General features: G+C 37.2%; 1 long non-coding RNA gene across 1 annotated transcript in view; it reads right to left on the bottom strand.

The window, feature by feature from the left end:
* Positions 1-21,809, bottom strand: part of LOC123635530 — a 47,722-nt gene that overhangs the window by 7,656 nt on the left and 18,257 nt on the right. The window lies entirely within an intron of this gene.

Genomic DNA, 21,809 nt, shown 5'->3' on the forward strand with positions numbered 1-21,809 from the left:
TTGGTATCATATAGACCCACTCTCCCTCCCCACATTGTCCAGACAGTTATGAGGCATTTAGTAGTGGAAAATACGTGGAATTTCCCACAAACTCACCTTTCTGTCCTTGAGAAATTTAAACACTGAGTCCCCTCAACTTTAAAATATGAATATCTACTGAATGAAGTTATTGCGGTAGTCTTGAACTTAGCAAGCCTATGCTCAATTTTTTAGTCCTTTCTTCTTGCCTTGTATTGAACTTAAGATCTCTACTCATGAAAATTCTTTTGCTATCAAATTTCTAGTATCTTACAATAGATTTTCTACCCTATCAGTGGTAATTTTTTGACCTCATGTTTGATGGAATTAAAGATAGTTCTGGAATTTTATACCCTGATAATCTGTAACACCAACAAGTATATCACTGTTTGACTTTGAAGGTGATGAGTATGTGTGTGTGTGCATATGCACACGTGTATGTGGTGTTGAAATATTTATGGGAAAGAAATGAAGGATAGCTAGTTTTAATATTAAACTAAATTGAAAGGTCAGTTCACCCAAATAAATTTAATAGTTCTAAATACAATAAAGTACGGCAACTCAGAATAATTTCACTCAGAATTAACTTTTATTAAGAATCTTTTATTTTCTCAGAATTGAGAAAAAAGTATATCTTAGCTGTTTTATGTCTTCTGAAAACCTTTCAGAATGTGTACTGAAGAAACACAGAATGTTTAAGACAAAACAATGTTGACTTTTGCTCGTTATAAAAAAATTTTTTTTGTATCAAAGCCTAGCTTCGCATACATTAGTTGACATCTGAATTGCCCTTTCTGCCATAAGTAGCTAGAAAACCAGACAAAATATATGAAACAACTATTTTCAGACATTGGATTTACGGGTAATACAGGGGTATGATCCCTGAGAAAAGGAAAACAAAGGAGGTAAACCTTATGATTGCACGAGATTATTGCCTGGAGGCAGTTGCCAGGTGAAGAAACCAAAATAAAATAAAGCCCAGTGGTCTCATTGCATTGAGAAACTAGAGACGACTGAGTTCAGGATGACTGGGGAAGCTGCAAAAAGAGAAGAAAAAAAAACTCCAGAGATCTGCAGAGTAGCAGAGTAGTTTCTTAGAGGTTTTTGTTGATTATTAATTGGCATGGGTGTAAAAAATGAGTAGTCATTAAGGATGCTAAGAAAAGAATGACTGGAAAACAGTAAACCAAACAGTTCTTGGATCTCACAGCTGGGAATAATTCACATCCCCACCAGCCAGAATGGAGAGACCTTGTGGCATGGGACATTGGGTGGCAACCTCAATAAAGCTATGCTTTAGTAGCAGGACCAAATTATAAATGATAATTCTAGAATAAAAGCTACTACAGATTTACCCTAACATCTTAAAAGCCAACCTTAAAATGTTCAAATTATTCTTCAAGTAACCTGCCAGGTGCCAGAACAAAGTTCCACACTCATCAAATAGAACAAAATCCAGTATTCAGCAATGTAAAAACCACAACGTTGAGCATCTAGTCAGAAATGACCAGATATGCAAAGAAATGAGAAATACGACTCATACCCAGGGGAAAAATGAACCAATAGAAACTTACCCAGAAATGGCAGAGATAATGGGATTAACAAACAACTTTTAAAATAGTTACTATTAAAAAACTATAAATATACTCAAGGATAGAAAAGAAACCAGGAATATAGTAACAGAAATGGAAGCTATAAAAAAGATCCAAAAAGAAATTCAAGAGATGAAAAATACAATATCCAATATGAAAAAAATTAATGGAATGAGATTAAGAGCAAATCAGATACAGCAGAAGAAAAGATCTGTGAATTGGAAAACAGCCATAGAAACGATCCAAAATACAGAAAAAGCAAAACTGAAAAAATGTGAACAGAGCCCCACTGAGCTGTGTAAAAATATGAAACTCTGTAACACGTGTGATTGGAGGCTGAAAAGGAGAGAGGAGGGAGGATACAAAATTATTTACTAAAATAATGGCTAATTTTTTTCTAGATGTGATGAAGAGCACAAACCCACAGAAGCTCAAGTAACCTCAAGCAAATGAAATATAAAACTACACCAACACATGTATAATCAAGTTGCTGAAAACTGGTGATAAAGAGAAAAATCTTAAAAGTGGCCAGAGAAAAAAAACATATACAGAGGAACAAAATGTAAGAATGAAGGTAGATTTCCTGTCAAAATCTGTACAATCCAAGAAACAATTGAGTAATATTGCTTAAGATACGCTGTCTTGGCTGGGAGTTGGTGCCAGCTTCCTAGGAGTATTCCTAGTTTTAACTATCTTAGGTCATGTTCCTCCTAATACTGAAACAAATACTTGTGGTTAGGAGATTGACTTGGGACCAACACTTGTAAGAAAGTGGGAGTTGGGTTGGGGCAGAATAAGAATTTGAACTGCAATGCAGTATCGACAGAGGCCTCAGCTGATCCCATAGGGGGCTCTGGAGCAGGGATGACCTTTCCGAATTGTCCCAAATTAAGGAATGAGGCTGGTCTGTGTACCTTAGTATAAACCCGTCTCTGGATACAGGCTGATCCTGGAGAGTAAATGTAACCTTGGGTAAGGCAGTTGCCTTTAGCCAAGCGCAGTTCCTAAAGAGGAATGCAGCCAGTATTTCTGGCAGCTGGGGGAATAAATGACTCAGCACTGAATGAAGATCTGTTGAAAACACCCCACATGCACTACAAGGGATCCCTAGAATTAAAACAAACAAAAAAGGGTTTGTGTTAATATGTGAGAGACAGACGGAAGGAATGAGAACAACAGTTTTGGTGATTTTTTAATTTAGTGTTTCTTATTTCTTATTTAAAAGTAATATCTATTTATTATAGATGATTTATAAATGAAGAAAGTTTAAATCTCCTATAATCTTATCCAGATACAGCCCTATACAAATCTTGGAGTGTTCTGTCTCCAGAACTTTGACTCTTAACTACTCAAGAGAAAGGAGTTGTCTTTTTGTCTTCTAACACTTACATGATTAGCTGGGGTTAGAGATTAGCAATAACTTCTCTTAAAAATTCATGATAACGCTAAAAATACAGTGATAAAAGACCTGCCATGCTTACTCATCATGCACAAAGTCTCAGGCTTTTATATTCATGTGTTTTCATTAGCTTTCTGATTTATAACTTGGAAATTATAAGGACTGCATCCATCTTTAGATCTTGTCAGTCTCAATCTGTCTTCTGACTCCTAAGTGGTTTGGGTTGTCAGGCAGCACCTTATGCTTAAGCAAAGAATCCAAATCTCTTTATCTTTCCTAGCTTAATTGATACTCATGTGTCTCAGCCACTCAGACTTACATTCCACTGTTGCTGAGCTGGAATTCTGTGAAGCATTACACTCACTGCTCATTACGTGGAAAATTAAATGTCAATATCAACTATAAATTAGAAGAAATAACACAATTTATAAATCACTTAAACATTGGCTGAAATTTAACTTTTGGAATCAGTGTTGGGTAGTTCCTAAAGTAATTATTTATGTATTTATTTTTTAAGAACGCTCTGAGTTAGATTTTAGAGACTTGCAGGCAGCAGTGCCATCTGCAGGCCTCCTCGGATACAGCTCTTTGTAGTCTATGGAAATCTCTTTAAAGGGATTTGCCTCTACTAAATATTTATGGCTTTATAATGTCAAATACAGTAATATTAATCACATATTTTAAAAGAGTGAATTTTCAGGTAGAGACCCGTGTTAGGAATTTTTTTAACCACTAAGATCACATCAACTATCATATCCATAATATCCATATTTATCATCAAAATATTAAACGTAATGTGCGGGATCTGGAATAGACATGGAATGAACATAGATATTGGGATCATACAGAACTGGGTTTTGATTGTGGCTCCATTACTTACCAGCTGTGTGAAACCTTAAAAATTTTTACTTAATCTCTCTGAGATGCAGTTTTCTTATTTACAATATGGGAACAAGACATTCTTCATGACATTGAGAGCTCCAGTGAGACAACATGTGTAAAGTGCCTCATACAGAATGTGCATACAGTATGTCCTCAATTAATAATAGTTACCTTTGCCTTAAAATTAAAATTTTAAAAAAATCTCATGACCACCTGTTGCCTTTGTACTTAGTAAGTTTAAGAATTATAAATATGTCATTACCCTTCTAGAGAAAATTAAGTTTGAAGGAACTGTCTTCCTGGGAAACTTATTCATCCTGTCCTCTATCTCTTCTCATTCTGATTTTTTAAAATTTAAATATAGATATATATGTTGGTACCTGTATAGAATATTTCTGTAAGATATTCACAAGATATTGATAAATAGTAGTTGCTGAATTTTGGAGATATGAAGGAGCCTTATTTCTTTATATATTTTATATATGTATATATTTCCTTGGTACTGTTTTAATTTCAACCATGTACATTACTTTTTAAATAAAAACACTAGTAAATTTTTAATTTATAAAAATTAATAAATTTTAATACATTAAAAATAAATGTAAATACCTGGAAAAGGAGCATATTTGAGAATACCCTTATATAAACAAATGGATGACAATTACCCCTCCCCTTCTAATCTTTGCTTCTAAATGAAGCAAGACAGAAAAGAGAAGTTTTAACTGAGCAATTCAGATTTTGGATAAACTTTCTCTGAAGTCATAATATATACTCTTAAGGGAATCTGTATATAATTTTCCTCAAAATTGATAATAGAATAAACTAAGATCCATCTTCTCAGGAAGTAGGGGCTGAGCTATACATATTCACCTGCTAGCTCTGCATTATGTGGTAAGCAATGATTTCTATTTGCAGACTTTTTTACAAAGCACTCTACCTTGGGGAAGCAGAGCTTGCTATTTATGTGGAAAGCTAACATAAGTACAGTTACCTTGGTAAATACTACAATAAGATAAAATTCTTTACCTAGCTAACAAAACATTTAAGACATGTTATATGTATTAATCATCCTATGATGATCCATGAAGTCCAGGTAGGACTAGAAGACATACAGTAAAAGCTGTGCTCTCTGGAAGATACAGGCTAGAATAATCAGTAATTAATCATTTTACAGTGCTGTTGTTTCCAAAGACTTCTGAATCAAATTAATTAGGCTTTGTTAACATCTACTGTTAGCATATTATTCACAGTAATAGTCACCAATCTCTGCCACCGTTCACCTGGCTAAATCAGACTAATTCCTTAATATTTGGCTGAAGCACCAACTCCTCTGCTAAGCAGATCTCCTCCTGTGTGTGTTCCCAAAAGATCCTGTGTCTGTGTCCATTACTGAACTTACCACATTTTGTTCAAACATTTTGTTTATGTGCCTCGCTCCTTCCATTAAACCAGGAGCTTCTGGAGAGTGGGAATTGTCTTCTTCCTGTTTAATCTCTCTGGTACCTATCATAGTGTCTAGCATATACTTAGGAGCTACTCAAGAGATGTTAAATGAAATAAATGGGTGGATGGATCAGTGTCAGACCTGGAACACCAAAGCCTGTGCGTGGGAAAGCTTTGCATATGTTTCTGGAAAGTCCTCTTCTACAATGTCTGTGATTTTTCACAAAAGCAATCAGTATTTTGACTCCTCAGAAGGAAATATAGTCAATTCTCATTATTCACGATTCCATATTTGCAAATTTGCCTAGTTGCTGAAATCCATCTGAAACCCTCAAATCAATGCTTGCAGCATGTTCATGATTACTCACAGACATACCCGAAGTGGTGTAATATTTGAATCACCCAACATGCACATTTCCAGCCAAGGTCAAGCAAGGTGACGTTTTGCCATCTTGTTTCAGCTCTCCTATTGTAAAAAAAAAAAAAAAAAAAAAAAAGTGTCCTTTGGGGATTTGTTTAGTACCACATTTTTCACATTTTTCTGCTTGTTGTTGTCGAGTTCACTGTTTAAAATGGCCACCAAGCCTAGTGCTAAGGTGCTGTTTAATATTCCTAAGGACAACAAGGTTGTGTTCTCTGCCTTACAGAGAAAATGTTATGTGTTAGATAAACTTCCTTCAGGCATGAGTTACGGTGCTGTTGGCTGTGAGTTCAATGATAGTGAATAAACAATATATATTAAATAATGTGTCTTTAAATAGAAATACACATAAAACAAGGTTATGTATTGATTGGTTGATAAAAATATTGGACTTACAGGAATCTAATCCTGAGGTTCAGTATTCACTAATGCAGTGTTTGTGGTGACTTTATAGACCATAACTGCTGCAAAAAAAAATGAGAATCAATTGTATTGGCATATGTTTACAAAACAGTGGAGGTATCATGGTTGATTTTTTTCCCTCTATATTTCTATATTTCCCAAGTTTCTCACCATGGGCATGCCCTAGTTTTATTATAAGGAATAAAGTTTTTCAAAATAGATGCATGGTTGGATATGGTGTGATATGAGTACAAAGCAATTATTTGCAGTCAGATCTGGATTTGTCACTATTCTGCCATTGACTAGCTATGTAACTTTGGAAAAACTATTTAACTTTTCATAGCCCCTTTCCCATTTGTAAAACAGGGAAAACAGGGATAATACTAGTACCTTGGGGAATTATTCTGAGTATTAGAATACATTTTAGAAATCATATATCCAAATTATCCAGCCCAATATCTAGTATATAATGGATTTCTCAATAAAAATGCAGCAATCAGTATTATTAACTTTCTCTACAGAAGACCAAGCCTCAGAGGCACTCAGGTCTTTGGAAAATCATGATTTTTATCCCAGTTGTTAGCCCCATTCACAAGCACAATTTTTACAGATTCAATGCCTCAGCTTCTCTCCACTTGTGCTCACTCTATCAACTATTTTGAGTGTTCATGATGTGCATGAATTATTCTAGTGGCGAATAAAACAGGCAAGGTTCCTGCCTTCTGATGTGTTAAATCATGTAATTTAGGCCTATTGTAGGAGAACTATAGTGATTTTGACTCCACTTATACAGTCCTTTGAATACTGAGATGTGGTGTTGGAACAATTAACACTAAAATGTAGCATGTTCTCGAGAGTGCTTCCTTTTTGAATAAAGTCCCATCAAATATTTGCTCAAGTACCCCCAGTTGTTCGTCCCTTGAACTGTTTAATATGTGTGGCATCAGAGTACTTGACTTTCTCTCTCACAACAACTCTCCAAAGCGTGTTCCACATGCTCGTTTTTTTGAAAGTTAATGATATTCTCTCCCTCTCCCTGACGACCTGGGAAGATTATCATAGCCATACCTTTCTTTACACTGGGTTAGTCTGAGAAATCCACAGGCTCTGATTATTGCATGAACTTAAAATTTCTCAAATTTTAAGCTCTATTTCAAAAAGGAATTTTTGAGAATATCTGAATCTGTATCTCAGGTAAATTGAATTAGGCTGAATTAGCTTGTACATAATTAGTGATAGAATTTATGCTTCTTAAACTAAACTACACAGTGGAAGTTCCACTTGACCTGCCATGAAGGGCAGAGCAGCAGTGTGTTTCTGTGTCTCCCCTGATCCTCCAGTTACAACCTGTCCACGCATGTTGGTCTGTTCCTCAGGGTAGGGTACATGAAGTGCCACTCCCTGTGTCCCCATTGTTGTCCACGAGGCAGACAGCACCCCTCCAGATATGGCTGAGTGTCCGCTTGCTGCCATAACAGAACAGTTTGCTACCCTCACCTGTGGGCTGTAGCCCTTTCGCATTTTTCTATTTCATCTCGTCTCTGCTTTTATGCTGCATTCGTGTTTCTCTGCCTCACAGTGCCATGTCCTCTCTCTCTGCATCCTCTACTTCAGCTTCAGCTCTCAACCGTGTTGGACAGGCCGGTTACCTCTGGGGAATGATTTTATTAGTTTGGCACCAAAAAAAATCCACTCCCCTCCCCAAGGGCTTCTTCTCTAACACACCCTGGTTCCTGGGAACAGGACGCAGTGAGTACTCTTCCTTCCTTCCAGAACATCCTGGGCCATAGCTACACAGCAGGGATCAAAGCAGGCGCACATCAAAGCACCCCCACTGCGAGGACCAGCCTGAAGCTTCCCGCCTCAGGCTCCGCTGGGCTCCTCAGCATCAGTGCCTGCCAGTCCTACTATCTCATCTCATCCTTCCCCCTCTGCTGTGCCTTCTCCACACTCAGCAAACAGATCTACTCTTCACCAAACTTTCTTAACAACTTGGGATGAAAACTCCCTCACCTTTTCCTCCCTCCCTTCTTCCTCTCATAATTAGCCAATTGATAGACAATTTCAGTGATACTTATTCATTTACCATTTCTTAAGCCGTTACTGTATATGCCAGTCATGAATACTATGCTAAGCGATGGGGCTAAAAAAGAGAATGACACACTTCCTGTTCTCAAAGACCTTTTTGATTAATGGAGCAAGACGGACAACACATCAACATTCCATATGGTGTGACGATGTCAACAGTGGAGGCAGGCACAGGGTCTCTTGAGAGTAATTGGGAAGGGCATATTGCTCACACAAGGTGATGCCCTAGCTGCGTATTTTGCCAGGCAGAGTGTCCAGGGATGTAGAGAAGGGGTACGGGGGAGCAGGGCCTCACAGACAGATGGCAGTCACGGGGGTGAGACATAGCAGATGTGTTCTGAGCAGGCTGGTGACAGAAAAATGTCGGGATTGCTGAACTACGTATTTGCAGCAGGGATTTATTAGACATAGAGCTGAGAATAAAGAAGCTCATAGAAATATATCTGAGTCTATTCAAGAACTTGGACTTTATCCTATAAAGATGAACTTTACTGACATGTAATCTCCTTGTGATTCATTGAATAATGGGCCCCCAAATCAGTCCACATCCTAACGCCCAAAACCTGTGATTATGTTACATTCTGTGATAAAAGAAGACTTTGCAGATACAATTAAAGTAAGCATCTTGAGGCAGGGAAATGATCCTGGATTATCTGGGTGGACTCAGTATAATCACAAGGGTCCTTACAAGAGGAGGGCAGGAGGGCCAGAATCAGAGAGAGAAGATGTGGAGGTGGAAGTGGAGGTCACAGAGGAGAGAAGATGCTGTGCTGCTGGCCTCAAAGATGGAGGAAGGGGCCACAAGCCGAGGAACGCAGGCAGCCTTGAGAGACGTTAGAAACTGGAAAAGGCAAGGAGACAGCTTCTCCCCCAGAGGCTCCAGAAGGAACCAGCCCTGTGGGACCATTTTAGACTTCTGCCCTCTAGAATTACAAGATAATAAATTTATGTTATTTTAAGCCACTTAGGTATGTGGGAGTTTGTTACAGCAGCAATGAGAGACTCATGCACTCATTGAGAACAGGAGCTTTTGTTTTGTTTGTTGCTGTAGCCCCAGTGCGTAGGCAGTGTCTGCACCTAGAAGGTGTTCAGTAAGCATTCGCTGAGTGAGTGAACAAGGCAAACTCTCAGGCATCCCACAGAGAAGCTGACGTCTAACAACTAAGTCCTCAGTGTACAGAATGTGCTTGTTCCACTTCACCACGTTGCTCCACTGTGCTTTTCCAACAGCATTCAAGGTCATATGCCAGGCCATAATTGAAGACATGGGACAAATAGGACCCATTATTCTGCAGAATCAACTGGTCATGAAATTTTGGAGGAGGAGAAAATGCGCTTATATAAATGTGCTGTATTATGTGGTAGGCTATCTTTAAGAAACTCAAAGAAATTTGGTCCCTCAGGCCAGTTGCCTCTGGCTATGCCCTTGACCTTGGAGAATGTTTTGGTGGGGAGAATGGAGAAGCACATGAATACTGCTAATGACGGGAACCACCCCACTCATGCAGAACTGCTCTCTTAAGCTCTCTGAGGTGGCGTTGTCTTCTCAGGAGAAGAATGAGCACTTTTCTTTACTATGATGTTTTCAAAATCAATACGCACTTGCCACGGCTCTGCTTTTTCTGCTACTCTGCTACCACTTTATGAATCAAGGGTCACAATTACCTCAATGACCTTTTACAAATCACTTAACCTTTTTGGGTCTCAGTTTCTTCATCTGTAAACTGAAGAGTTTTTTCCACTAAGAGATTTTTAAGATTTAAAGTTTAACATTCTAGGATAATTTGTTCTGTAGAATTAGCCAACTGCTTGTAGGTGGCTAAGAGTAGCAAATAAACAAATATTGGTCACTTCATGTCTGTTCCTTATCTTTAGTTATAGTTTTTACTGGGTAGCTATTTTTGCGGTAAACAACCACTCCAAAATTTAGAGGCTTAAAACAATGACCATTTATTTAGCTGACAATTCTACAGATCATTCGTTTTATCCCAATTCAGGACAGGTTTTCTGGTCTGGGCTGATCTAGAGTGGTCTCAGCTGAAATGACTCATCCCTGTCATTCATGTGGTTTCTCACTCTCCAGCAGGCTAGCCGGGCTTTTTCTCAAGGCAGAGGCAAAGGCCCAAGAGACAGAGTGGAATTGTGCAAGGCCTGCAGAGAATTAGGCCAGGAAGTGGCTCTTCATGCCTTCTTCATTTTATTGGTCACAAGGCCAGCCCAGATTCAAGGGTTGGAAAAATGGTCTCCATCTTTCTATAGGAGAAGTTGCTAAGACACATCACAGAGAGCTGGATACAGGGAGAATATAAATTGGGGCCACCATTGTCATCAATCTTCGACATAGTCCAGTGATTCTTTCCTTTTTTAACCTTAGCATCATAACTATTCTCATTCTTAACTGACAATAATAATATAGCTAACAATTTGTTGAGCATTTGTTGCCAGGCACTATTCTGCACACTTTATATTAATAATTCATTTTTTAGAAGAACTGTTTGAAGTAGGCATAATTATTATTGCTATATTACAAGGAGGAAGCTGAGGCACAAGAAGATTAAAATAATTTACCAGGTCCTTTCCACCAGGAAACAAAAGGCCTCAGGGGATGACTTATGTGATGTTGATGAGCATTTAATAGCAAGCTCTGGACCATCTGAGAGCATGAACACCTTTACAGAGCTCCTGTCACACCAAAGGCATGTCCTTCCCACGAGATGCAGAGACTGAAGCACCTGAGAAAATGAGGTTGTCCTGCCATTGTTAAAGACATATTATACATTTATACATTTGTCATCTCAGCCAATGAGAAAAAAAAAACTCTCTAAATCATCTGTAATAAAAAGACTTTCTCTGTTTAAGATTTCTTCACCATTCCTATGGAATCCATCTTATTTTAATTCCAGCAATATGTATCAAGTGACAATGATGCCAGTTAGTGGGAATATTAAGACTCACACGGACTTTTAGTTTGACATACCAAAGTAAACCTCAGTTAGACAATTCGAGAGGAAGCACCAACTGGGAGATTCTGGAGCACTGAGCCTATTCTCAAAGCCACTAATGTCACCCAATGACATGGTGACATTGAAATGGTGTTGTTATAGGAAATAGCAACTAGATTTCAAATTATTAAAGCATATTTGCTTTTATATTTATCAGTCTTATTTCAAAGCACACTCTGACCGATAAGACCAAGATCCTCTGCCTTTGTGTCTGATCTGCTTCTGTTTAGAGCTTGCCTTTTAAACTTTTCCTCCCTGATACAGCCGCCCATGCTCTGCTGTGCCTGCCTCGTCTCAATTAGCTCACTTGCTGTATTTTAGTGCTTCTCAACCTTGCCTAATGTATCACATCAGACCTAATAAGTCAGAGTCTTCAGACGGAGAATCTGTGTCCCTAACAAGGACCTCCAATGATTGTTATGACCATGTAGATTTGATAAATGCTGCCATATCTCTTTACTGGAATGACTTTAACTATAGTCTGATTCTGATTGGCTTAACTGAGTCCTAAAAGCTAGGTTCATGAAAACTGTTTTCCATGGTGGGAAGTAAACTTTGCCTGGGAACTCAGTCTGGGCATTCTGTTTCAAAATATTGGGTATAGCCCAACTGGGAGGCAAGACCTAGCATCCTCACCCCTTATAATTGGAAGTGACGTGGAAAAGTGCTGTCTTGCCTCCATATGGGTCACACATGGGCTGTTGGAAATAAACATTCTCTGGTGGGAAGAAAAAAATAAGACTGATAAATATAAAAGCAAATATGCTTTAATAATTTGAAATCCAGTTGCTATTTCCTATAACAACACCATTTCAATTTTGACTGAATTGAGAGTGAAAGTAATGAGACCCCTCAGGCTTTTATGAATAGGTTAGATAACTAACATGTTTGAATTTTAATTTCCTAGCATGTAAAATGGGAGATTTGGGCTAGATTATCTCTAAGCTCCTTTAAAGACAAGAATCTTGGATTCTAAGAGTCAGTTTAGTCAAACAAAACATGACAAGACATTGGTATCACTGAAACGTTTATTGAATTGATTGCAGTTTTACTATACTGATCAGTTAATTCAATAAAGACCAATAAGTCCGTTTGTTTCTGTAAACTCAGCTAATATTTTCCATTTAAGTCAAATTTGGATATGGGGGAGGGAGGAAGAAGAAACCCCTTATCATTCCTTTACTTCTTTTCTTTCCAGACCCGATGGAAGGGCCCAATGGTCCAATGATTAGTTTAAATAGTTTTCACCTATTCCAAAGTAGAGAAATTCCTTTAATGCCCTTCAGAAAAGGACGGGCCACCCTACTTCTTCTTCTACCCCATTTCAAATTTTAACATTACTGATTCTTTCAAATCTATTATGATCTTCTAACTACGAATTTTGCAGCCATAATAATCTAAGGTAGTTCTTTTGAATGTAATAGTCAAAATGCAGTTTCCATGCAATTGGAACATTTCTAAATCCAGTTGTTAAAAGAATTCCTACTTAAACAAAACGTCTCTATTTAATAAATGCAAAACATCATGCTTCAGGTACTCAAAAACTTGTCCTCACAAAAAATAATAAAATGGAAATTTGTCTCAACAGTAGAAGATTCAGACAAAAAAATAAAAGTGTTCATTTAGAAATATGAACATCATAGATCAAAGTGGTTTTTAAAGCCAAGATTCTTTGGATAATTACCTCAACTACACACAGCCTGGGCAGATATGATTAACTTAGCTAAAGAAAGATTATGAGGGATTTACAGTGGGAAAAAAAATTGCTAGCAAATCTGATTAAATGTAAATTTCTGCATTTACAGATTGATGCCAAGAGATGACACTGTAAAAGTTTCATGGACTATTTCACAGCTTTGATGCACATTTTTGTGCCATTATCAGCAGTTGCAAACTAAGCAACACAGCTTACATGGTAAACTATTAGAATCTACTAATCTGCACCCACCCCCATACACACACACAGCTTTTTTTTTTTCCATATGCAAGATAAGCAGATTCTGGAAATAACTAATCTAGCAGTTCTGATTTGAGCATCTTTAATGGATTATTTTCTGCTATTTTACCTTTTCATAATTTCATTTGATGTCTTATCAAATGTTTGGCCAAATGTTTAATTATAAAACAACATTAAAACCCTGTAACTTACACATGACCTTACCACATTTCCTTTCATGTGTGGCTTTTCTCCTTCTCGTTTCCCTTGTGCCCTTGTCATATTCTGTCGGTTACACACAATGACCTTCAGGGAAGCAACTAATTTCAACAGAGGTCTCCAAACTGACCTCTCTTTTGTAAACTTGATTGGAATTCAAGGTATTGAATCATGGCTTGAATAGCTTGGCCTGAGCTAAAACATTTATTCCACAGATATTCTAAAAAACACCCTGCTTGCTCATTTTCTATAGTGGCCCAAGTTCATTTGGTTATAAAATATCCACTTTATTGAACAGGAAGCTTTAGAGGACACCTTTTGGGAAATGGGAATTCTATTTGTAAATCATAATGATAGCATCACCATAAGATATACATGCTACTATGGAAAATGTTTTATTTTTTCTTTTTTTCAGCTATGCTCCTAGACTCATTTTACTGAGACTGAATTAGCCTTGAGAAGGATACCTGAGATGTTGTTAATTCATCTATTGATTCATTCATTTCTAAGCATTATTCTACATCCTAGAAATAGACACAATGGTCCTGCTGCCATGGACATGCTACGTGAGTAGCTATTGCCCTTTTTTGCCTTATATTGGAAGATCACAGAGCTTGTCTTTACCATATTGTGAAGTAAGTATTGAGTAATGCCCAAGTGGATGCATAATTAGCTTCTCTCTTCTTTGAACTTAGTGAATTCAAATAAATGGATTACTGTTCTCTTGTTTAAATGCAAAAGCAAAACATTTAAAAAATATCAGTGTTAAAATTTTAGAAATCATATACTGAGACTTAATCTATAGTTATTATTACACACTACCCTCCATGGGGCTTGAGAATAAATGTGTTGGCCATTTTGATTTACAGGTGTTGGGGCAATGATCTAATGACCTAAAAGACCCATTCAGCCAAAATAACTCCCTTGACAGTCAATTCTGGTACAGAGAATTCACACCATCCATTCATTTATTCACTCACTGACACCTGCTATTAACTTTGCACTGTGCTGGGCAATGGGGATAAAAGGACAAAATAAGACACTCTAGTTCTGATCCTAGAGAAGCTCACAGACTGGTTGGAGAAAAAGATAAATAAATCACCAATTATAGTAGGTTGGTGCAAAAGTAATTGTGGCTTTAGCATCGTTGAAATTTGCTGTTGGATATTGGAATACATGTTAAATAAATGTGGTTATGTTATATATCATTTTAATGCACATTTCTCACTCTCTTTTTTCTGCTAATGACTTATTACTTGCTGTTTATTTTATATTTATTTTAGACTATTGAAATGATGTGAGACAAAAAGCAAATTAGAGAGATTTTCTTATTCAAGTTCAAAACGGGTTGTAAAGCAGCAGGAACAACTTACAAAATCAACTACGCATCTGGCCCAGGAACTGCTAACAAAGGTACAGTGCAGTGGTGGTTCAAGAAGTTTTGCAAAGGAGACAAGAGCCTTGAAGATGAGGAGCAGAGTGGCCGGCCATCGGAAATTGACAATGACCAATTGTGAGCAATCATCGAAGCTGATTCTCTTACCACTACATGAGAAGTTGCCTAAGATCTCAAGGTCAACCATTCTACGGTCATTTGGCATTTGAAGCAAACTGGAAAGGTGAAAAAGCTCAATAAGTGGGTGCCTCATGAGCTGACCAAAAATAAAAAAATCACCGTTTTGAAATGTCATCTTCTCTTCTTGCAACAACGAACCATTTCTCAATCGGATTGTGACATGCGATGAAAAGTGGATTTTCTACAACAACCAGTGATGACCAGATCAGTGGTTGGACAGAAAGTGCTCCAAAGCACTTCCCAAAGCCAAACTTACACCAAAAAAGGGTCATGGTCACTGTTTGTGTGTCTCCTGCCAATCTGATCCACTACAGCTTTCTGAATCCCAGTGAAATCATTATATCTGAGAAGTATGCTCAGCAAATCAATGAGATGAACTGAAAACTACAATGTCTGCAGCCAGCATTGGTCAACAGAAAAGGCCCAATTCTTCTCCACGACAATGCCTGATCACACGTGGCACAATTGATGCTTCAAAAGTTGAACAAATTGTGCTACAAAATTTTGCCTTATCTGCCATATTCACCTGACCTCTCACCAACCAACTACCACTTCTTCAAGCATCTCAACAACTTTTTGCAGGCAAAAAGTTTCCACAACCAGCAGGATGCAAAAAATGCTTTCCAAGAGTTTGTCATATTCTGAAGCACAAATTTTTATGCTACAGAAATAAACAAACTTAATTCTCATTGGCAAAAATGAGTTGATTGTAATGGTTCCTATTTTGGTTAGAAAGATGTGTTTGAGCCTAGTTATAATGATTTAAAATTTATGGTCTGAAACCACAATTACTTTTGCACTAAGCTAATATTGTAGTATAACAAATGCTGTAATAGAAGTATAAAGCTATGATGCATATTTTATAACATATCATATGTTGAGTAATTTTTTGGTTATACATTCTGTCTCCCCACTAGGATGAAATTTAATGAAGAAAGAGACTTTGTATTCTCATTCACTGCCATATACATTGTGTATTACAGACCTTATTTATAGTTTTTAAGTCTAACAGTAGTCTTTCTTAGGTTTCTTGCCTCCTACATTATTGAACTTCCACTACCACCGCGTCATATCTAATAGTTTTAGTTATGAAACTTCATAATCTTATATTCCCATATCCAAAGATTCACAAAGCAAATTCCCTCATACACATATAAGCTGTTCTATATGAATCCCAGGCAATTCTCTGAAATTATTCAAAACAAATATGTATCAATTAGTGAACCAAGCTTTCAACCAAGATTGAGCACCAGGGACCATATTTATCCTCTGCTTGAAATAATTTAAAAATGTCTTCTAGATACAGGACATAAGCCAATAAAGAACAATGATCCCTAAACAAGGTAACCCATCCAATTGTATCATCTTAATTCTATAAAAAGTTTTTCCAGGCTGTGATGCTCAGAAAGTGAACCTAGATAAAGCCTGGCAGACTTCCTGAGTTAGAAAGATGAAACCTAAAATCTGGAGAGAATGAGATGACAGGAATTTATAAGAAAGAGTACCACAGAAGGGAAACTTACAGAGAGGGAACTCGGAATCTCTGCAGAGCATACTCCTTGAGCGTTCAGCTGAAATGCTAATTGGAACTACTGTGTGAAAAAATTACCCAAGGCCCAGAGAGAACCACTTGAAGGGATTCAAAGTAACAGTTCTAGGCACCTTCCCAGAACTGGGAATAGTACGTATTTCCATCAGCCAGATTAAAAACCCCATGGTTCATGGAGAACTTGGTAAAAATATACAAAGAGTCTTGCCCCAGTGTTGGACAGTAATAATGTATAATACAGTATTTCTTTAAAAATTAGCCTTACACAGAACCCTGCTTCCGTCCCACCTAACAAATCGTAAATGCAAAGCCCAAAAAGATCAAACAGGTTTTAGTAACAGTGAATCCCAGAAAAACACTCAGAAATATTTAAAGGAACACAAACCAGCATCCAAGGAGGTAAAACGTGAAATTCTGACATCTAATTGAAAATTACCAAGCATACAAAGAAGCAGGATAATATAATCCATAATTTAAGACAAAAATCATTTGGCACTGACCAGAACTGACACATATGTTGTAAGTAGCAAACAAGTACATTAAAACATTTACTATCATTGTATTCCATATATTCGCAAAGTAGAGACATGAGAGATATTTTCTAAAAACCCCAATCAAAATTTGAGAAATAAAAATGGCAATGTTTGATATAAAAAATATACTAGATGGGTTTAATAGAAAAAACATTTGATTAAGAGAAGACAAAAAAAGAGAAAAAGAGAAACAAAATGCAGAAGGGATGAACAGAAAACAAATAAGATTATAGAATCAAATTTAAATACATCAGTAATCACATTAAATATAAATGGTCTACATATCCCAATTGAAAGATATATATTGTCAGATTGGATTAAACAAGAAAGATCAAACTATATTCTACCCACTTTAAACATAAAGACACAAATAGGTTGAAAATAAAAGGATGGCTCTTTGAGATGGTTCTAACTAGACTGATTAATAAAAATAAGAAAGCAGGTACAAATTACCAATACCAGGAATGAGAGATATAACATAACTACAGATTCTACAAATATTAAAAGGATAATATAGGATGATTACTAACAGTTTCATACCAGCTATTTACTAACTTAGATGAAATGGATAAATTCTTTGAAAGACCAAAACTACCAAATCTCAAAGATGAGATAACCTAAAGAGTACTGTATCTATTAAAGAAATAGAATTTATAGTTAAAAACCTCTTCAAAAAAGAAAAGTCCAGGACAAAATGACCTCACCTGTTAATTCTACCAACATTCAAGGAAGAAATAATAATAATTCTATACAAACTCCTCCAGAAAAATTTAGAAGAGATCATTTCTTAGTCATTCTTTGAAGCCAGCATTACCTTGATATCAAAACCATACAGAAACATTACAATAAAAAACTATAGGCCAATATATCATATAAACATAGAAGCAAAAACTCTTAAAAATTTAACAAATAGAATAAAAAGTTGATATTATAAAATGATAATACATATTTCTGGGTTTTCTCAGAAATGCAAACCTGGTTTAATGTTCTAAATCAATTTAATTAACCATTTTAGAAAACTAAATAAAGAATACCCACATGATTATCTTAATGAATATAGAAAAAGCATTTGACATAATCTAACATTCATTCCTAACTTAAAACCCTCAACAAGTAGGAAATTTCCTCAACTTGATAAAGGGCATCCATGAAAAACCTACAGTTAACATCCTACTTAGTGGCAAAGATTCAATGCTGTTTCTTGGGATCAGGAACAAGATAAAGATGTCCTTTCTCACCATTTCTAGTCAATGTGGTACTGGAGTTTCTTGCCAGTGCAATAAGACATGAAAATAAAAGGAATAAAAGACATCCAGACTGGAAAGAAAGAAGTAAAACTGTCTTTGTTTATAGACAACATGATCATCTATGTAAAAATCTGGTGTAATCTAAAAACTCAGTGGAAATCGAGTAGGGGGGTAGGGGGATGGGGGAGGAGGGGATGAGCAAAAACCTACCTAATGGATATAATGAACACTATCACAGTGGTGGGAACACTTATAACCCTGACTCAAGCATAACAAAATTGAAATATGCAACCAAAGACATAATGTACCCTTGTAATATTTTGAAATAAAAAAGAAAAAAAACTACTAGAACTAATAAATGAGTTTAGAAATATTGCAGGATATAAGATCAATACACACAAATTAAATTTATATCCATACACTACCATCCAACAAGCAGAAGTTCAAATCAAAAAACATCACCACATACAATGGCCTAAAATATTTACTGACTACTTATTAAGTGATGGATTCTACAATATAGTGATAAATAAAACAGGGCACTGCCCTTAGGAAACTCTCTAAGTCAAGAAACAAACATAAAAACAGATAACAAATAGACGCTGGTAAGTAGAGAAATAGAGATTAGTGTGGACATTCAGTCAATTACATTAACAATTTTCTCCTGTTAGGAAACCTATTGTCTGAGAAGGATCTACCAAGCAATCTAATAATTCCATAAACTGGATCAGCACAACCAGGATTCCTTATGCTATTAGAATAGCTCTTTGTCTGATACCTACAGTAAGAGATTAAGTGGTTTTAATCTACACTTTTATCTAATAAACCAGTTCTCTGGCCCAAAGAGTGGGGGAGGGGAGTCTCTGCTCTAAAAGATTTCAACCTCATTCCTCTTTGCATTTGCACCAGTTGGCAAGACCTGAGAGCTTACAAGTGTACCACAGGCCTTCAATAGCTGAGCCACCATTAATCCAATACGGCTGACCCAGAATCCTCTTTTGTGCTTTTCTTGGTGTGTGTGAATCAAGAGCTGATTAATTAAAATTGAAGTATAATCAAGATTTTAAGTAAAATATTTCAAATTCTTTCAAAAAAAAAAAAAGCAAATCAAATCCTTAACTACTCATTTATAAACAAAATTTTTATTTTTGCCTGCTCTGTTCATTAAGGCAGTTCTTCTAGTGGCCTCTACTGACTTGGTTCAACAAACAACAGGTTTTGAGTTTTTGTACTCGTGCCCTGAGCATAAATAATGATGCATTTAAGTGTTGCAGTAAGCCTGCTGCCAGACTCTACCTTTTTTAAGATATCAGATGTCAAAACATATCATACCCAAGCCAGTGACTACAAGTAATTTCAATGTTTATTACTTACACAAGCGTGTAGAACGCAAGCAGGATTCTCTAAACAAGGGGCAGAACCCACTAGCAAGAGAGCACTCTGATGTCCACTACAGGAGAAGAGAGAGAAAGAGAGACCATACACCGCCAGGGCTATATATATACACACACACACACACACACACACACACACACACACACACACACACACATAAACATATATATACACACACACACACACACACATATATATATATATATATACACATATATATATATATTCCCCCTTCCCTATGACATTTTTGAATTCCACCAGGGTAGACGACGTTCTGGTGGTGTTGGGGAGAAGAGAGGGGCAGGGAAGGTTGCCTTGCATGGGATTTGTGGGGATGCACAGAGGTGACAGCAGGGCTGTGCTAGTCTGTCAGTTTCCCCCTGAGGGATCAGCTGGGGTGGCTGCCAGATTCCACACTGACATGTACTGAGCAGTAGCCAAATATCATTGTGCTGCAGGTGACAATTCTGTTTCTCTACAATATGCGAGAAGCTTGCAATCTAAAGTAGAAAACAGCATGCTAACAAGTGAAATAACATAATGTGATCTATACAAAAATAGACATACAGGAGTTTCAGAAAAAAAAAACAAAGGAGAGCATCCTTTCTGAGGCATCACAGGGAGGTATTACTCTATCAGGATTGTGACAGACACTGGGAATTTGCGAGAAGGAAGGGAGGTCCAAGCAAAGGGCTAGACTGAGTGAAGAAAGGGAAGCCTGAAACAGTGTGCAATCCATGAGAAACAGTGACAGGCTTGGTCCTGCTGGAGCACAGCTGAGTGGGGAGAGCGGCAGATGATCTGAGAAGTAGGCAGGGTCCGGGTGTGCAGGATCTTACAGCTGTGCTAAAGTGTTTGAACTGTAGCCTGTAAGTTCTGTAGACCCCCCAAAAGTTTCTAAGCAAGGAAAAGACATGGTCAGATTTTTCCTTCAAAAAAGAATGCCTCTGACAGTATGGGTGGAGAAGGGTTGAAGACAGAGATTTCAATGCTTCCCAACTGAATTTCCAGCAAGCCAGCTGGGAAACTTCCAAGAGCATCTGTCTATAAGGAGCACTAATGAAATTTAGAAGATTGTATTTATTAGAACTTCTATATATGGATGGAATAATACGTATAAGAATGCAGGCTCAGACTGCTTTGGGTTGAATCTGATGTCCATTGAGCAATGACCTTCAGGGTAGGGAAGATCAGGGCTGCTACAAGAGGGAAGGAGCAGGATGGACAAGTCAGGGTCTTGGAGAACATGAACATCTTACCGTCTTACAGCATCTCACATTTAACTGGAAAATCTTGATATGGCCATTTCCACTCAGACATTTTTTTTCTGGTCCTGGAGAATCATATGAGACTCATTCAGTTGCTCAAGCCAAAGCCTAGAAATCCTATTTGCTCTCCCATGTGCTAGGCTACAAAAATGGCCTGAATGCTACATCCTTCCCTGTATCCATGGCCTTTGCCATATGATGCTGTAGTGCTTCTCAATAATGACTACTGAGCAGAGGCTATTTTCACACCCCTTAAAACCTGGGCTGGCCTAATGATTTTGTTTGGCTAATAAAAGATGGTAGAAGTGACAATGGATAATCTTAAGATCCAGGCCTTAAGCAGCTTTTCCTGTTTCTACTTCTTTTGTTTTGTCTCTGCCTGTCTCTGCCAGAAGAATATGCCCAGGCTGTCTTATTGGAGAGGAGATATATGTAGCAAAGCCAAGTAACCTTGCTTATCTCAGCTGAGACCTAGACAGCTAGGCAAACTCCAGGTATGAGTACAAGTCCAGTCGTATCAGCCGATCTACCTAGCCAACCACCCCAGACACTTATTGTTGCATGACATGGAATTTTGGTGTCTAATTTTTATGCTACAATACTAGCAATAGATAAATGATATGCCCTTTACCCCATTTTCTTATATCTCAGATATAGCAATCACACAAGTCCTATGATTTCTACCTACAAAACAGATCTCAAATCCACCGTTTTTCCATCTGCATTGCTCCACTCTAGTTTAAGAATCATCATCACCTCACCTGAAATGAACTACTGGTTTCCCTGATTCCACTCTAGACACTTATAATCCATTCTTTAAATATCAGTGGGAGTTATTT

Source organism: Lemur catta, chromosome 3 (genome assembly GCF_020740605.2).
Source record: "Lemur catta isolate mLemCat1 chromosome 3, mLemCat1.pri, whole genome shotgun sequence".
NCBI lineage: Eukaryota > Metazoa > Chordata > Mammalia > Primates > Lemuridae > Lemur > Lemur catta.